This window comes from Zeus faber (genome assembly GCF_960531495.2).
Source record: "Zeus faber genome assembly, chromosome: 18".
NCBI classification, from domain to species: Eukaryota; Metazoa; Chordata; class Actinopteri; order Zeiformes; family Zeidae; genus Zeus; species Zeus faber.
This window is the reverse complement of record NC_137210.1, coordinates 10,516,938-10,521,095: the sequence shown is the minus strand read 5'-3', so window position 1 is coordinate 10,521,095 and position 4,158 is coordinate 10,516,938.

Below are 4,158 nucleotides of genomic sequence, written 5' to 3'. Positions count from 1 at the left end.
AAGACGAGATGCCCCGGAGACGAAGGACAGGAAGGAGCCGTGATGGATGGACGGTGTAAGGTTGTCACCCTGAGACAAAAGCCTGTCTTTCCTCCTCCTCCCCTTCTTATTCCTCCTCCTCCTAGAACATTACATCAGTCGTATTCCTCGTCCCGCAGCGTTCCATGGAATGCGAACGTTGAAAAACATTTTCTCATACGGTTCAGGTTACGATGCGTAATATGGGTAAAAAAAACAAAACATTTTGAAAAAAGAAAAAAACCAGCGTCGTCGAAGACAGATAAACAGCCATCTTGATTGAGGCTTGGATAGACGGCGGGGGGTGAATGTAATGCAGCCAAAACAAAGATGTCATACCATCTACCTTTCTACTGCTTTAATATCACACACACACACACACACACACACACACACACACACACACACACACACACACACACTCTTCATCATGCATCTTTTAGGCAGATGGAGCGAGGGATAAAAAGGGGTTGCCAGGTTGCCTGATTATATGCACAACAATGCCAAAAAGGTGGTAAGGAAACACTGGAGATAGAATAAGCTTGGATCCCCCCCCCCCCACACACACACACACGTGTCCTGGTATGTAGAGTGCTAAACTCTCGGGGGAAATAAAGGGGAGCAGGCTGCACCGCACTAAATAGGGCTTAGAGGGTCAAAAGTTTAAGAAACACAATTACCTGCAAGACCTCGGCTGACCCTCCCCAAATTTCCCACCTTCTGTTCTGTCACACACACAACCGCCCCCCCCCCCCCCCCCCCCCAACACACACACACATACACACACCTTTGACAAGAGCAGATTTACAGCCACCAGTGGGAGAAAGTGGAAACTTACACACCAACAACAGACGCCCAGCCCGGAGAGAGAGAGGGAGAGAGAGGGAGAGATGGGGGGAGACCGAGCGGTTCGTATTTTGATAACACTTTCAGGCATTTTAAATGATCGCCCTGGCGAATAGTGTCAAATTAAACGGTAATAACTCAGCGGGACAGAGCTTGAGCGCGTCCTGCGCTCAGCTTACTCAGCTCGTGTTCGCATGGCGAGGTGGTGACAGAGAGTGAATGGATTCAGATGATGTCTCATAATATCGCATTAAGAAAAACGCTCGGCAAAGGCAAATGTGAATCCCATATGCAGAAATGGATGGGGTGGGGGGTCTACGAGCAGAAGGAGGATGTATAGATAGGGGGAGAAGGCTCTTAAAAACCTCCTCTGTGGAGGAGCGTAGCTCGTAAGTGGACGAGACAACATAAGAGCCTCAGCTCATCTCAGGTGACGGAGGGCAAATTACGCAGGAATTAGAGTTCCATGCATGCCGCCCTGGGAAACATGATATTTCACTTTTTTGCACAAAAAACAGATCGTATCAGCGTGTCGCAGCTGATCGGGCCGGTCCAAACAGTGGCTCGTGAATGTTTTCGGCGGAGGAAATTCAACACCGGCCGCTGGGCGCAGGAGGCCCGTGCTCGTTACGTCAGCTACATTGTCGTTGCCTTAGAACCAGCAGCGCCGGCGTCTTTGTCCGCCGTGCTGGTCTCGATGCGCGGGACCGCCTTGGCCCCGGGCGCCGTGACACCCCCGGGGGGGGGGGGGGGGGGGGGCAAGGAATGTGACTGGACACGACGCGAGGCATTGACTCATCGGGACGGGATTAGCGGGGGGAGGGGGTCACCGAAACAGCCCATGCCCACCTGAGTCACTCTCTCTCTCTCTTCTGGCCGATCGTCCTAACACGATTCAGACTCCGTTGTGTCGGCAACATCACGGCAATCCTTGTCGGAAGAACAGGAAAAAGACATCACCGCCATCCTTCTTAATCAGTTCAGTCTCTTCCTCCTTTTTAAGTTGAAGCTGTCTGGTTTTTCCAGGTCTCCATAGGGTTTTCCGAAAGCCGGTTTGCGTTATCCGCACCAAGGCCGTGGGGCTGACTGACTTGACAGGACACAAGGACATGTTCAGTCTTCATTTAGGAGATTGATTTCTAACCCAATTTCAAGCTACATGGAGAAAATGCGAGGGATCTATAATTTGAGGGGAGATTTATGCCGGCCCCCGGTGCGCATAACAGAAAAATCAGCCGTGTTTCTCTACTTGGTGAGAAAATGGCCTCCGCCGGGAGCCCCAACTCCAACGAAAATAGTCACATAGTTCTAATTTACAGCCCGGTGTAGAATAAGTTTCTCTCCTCCCGACCAGGTAGAAATAATGTGGCGGCGGCTGCCAAAGACAACCAGAAGGGTTTTTTTGATGAGTGTACCAGGCCCGACTCCTAAGTGCAGAGGGGGAACACGCTCCGGCAGTACAAGTGTTCCGAGCATCTTAGACCGGGGGAGTAAATGGATAATGTCTGCTACGGGGACGGAATATCCATATCAAAGGGGGAAAACTGGGCTTTTCATAGACTCTCACGAACTATGTGCGCAAGGCTGATGATCTTACCACACACACACACACACACACACACACACACACACAGAAATACACACTCATATATATACAGGTATGTGGACAAGCAGCCCCCTTGCAACTGGATGGGGGGATTAGCGGGGAGAGGAAGAGAGGCTGATAAGAGAGAGAGTGAGGGGGAAAAGAGAGATATGGAGTGGAGGAGAGAAGGGGCTAAGTGTTTCCCCATGTGCACCTGGGGCAGCGGCTGACCCTGTAAAGTGGGGTCTAAGCCTCAAACCCCCTCCCCATCACCACCACCACCACCACCACCACCCCCAAACCCCCCCCCTCGCTTCGTGCCAATGGCCATAAGCGGTGAGGAATCACTGGAATGAAGGAAAGCAGCCAAAAAAACAGACCCACCACACACACTCTCTCTCTCTCTCTCTCTCTCTCTCTCTATTGCTGCAGAGAAGTGCTGTTGCAGAGGGCCACCAGGAAAACACTTAGCCGAGCGCAGCCGTTAAGAGCTGAAGTGCGGGCGTGAACTGACCCCTTTTCTGAGCAACAGCCAGAAGCCGGGTCTCACCTCCTTTTGCATTTGCAATTTTGAAACACGTGAGTGCGTCGACTCAAGCGCAAACATGACCCACGCGCAGCATTTTTACAAACATACTTCCCGTACATGCTAATGCATTCAAAGCCCACCTAAAGACGACGTTTCGGGAAAGAGGTCTTTGAGAAGAACAACATCTGAATACAGGTTCTACGTGCGACGAGCTGACAGGCGGTCAGCGAACAGAAAGCTCGCTCCGATGTCTGTTTAGACTTTTAGCGCTCGGGCCATGACTACATCAAACACGCATAATGCGCCCCACACCTTCACCTGCATAGCGACAAAAGCGAGATTGATCCGTGGGAGGTTTTATCCCGCCGCGCTTGAGGGAACCGAAGGTCCGGTTCGGCCTCAGTGTGCTTCAACGTGGCCTCCACCAAGTGTTCTAACAAGGTTTACACGATGTGGAACGATTCGCTCGCTCTGAACTGAGCCGTGCCGGGGAGAAGAAACTGCGATTGACTGGGTGAGAGAAGGAGGGTCAAACGGAGAGAGAGAGAGAGAAAGAGAGCGACAAACCACGTTCTGAGCGGCCGAGGCCCAACGCCCCCCCGGGGGAGGGCTCCGCAGTGCCCTCCAGCGCGACGTCAGCCTTCGTGCTTGGCCGCGGCCGGCGGGTGACTAATATTTTAGTATGTGCGAAAGCAGACGGTGAGCATCTGATAATGCCCGGGGGTGATGTCATGCTCTGTTTCGGTGGTTGGCGCGAAGGGGGTTGGGGTGCCGCGGGAGACGCGGTGTGTGTGTGTGTGACCGCGCGTGTGTCTCTCTACGTGCCTGCGCCGGTTCGGCTACAGCGGGGGGATCGGCCGCTTGATTACCGAATGTTTGACTTATCCCCAGAACGGTATTAGAGATGGAGGGCTTAGATTACACTGGCGCCTCAACCTGAACAACCTGTGGCTTTTTTTATTCTCTTTAACACCCCCCCCCCACCCCCACCCACACACACACCACACCGACGGTCGACCGTGCAAGAACGGCCGGTGTGGTTCCCTTGTCGCTTGACCTCTAAAATGGCTGACCGTCACTTCCTCCTTTGAAGCCGTTCCTTTGTTTAAAGCGGCCACCGCCAATATCGCCGCTGTCGACGGTTAAGACAGCTTGTTTTTTTTCCCCTCTCCCCGCTAAG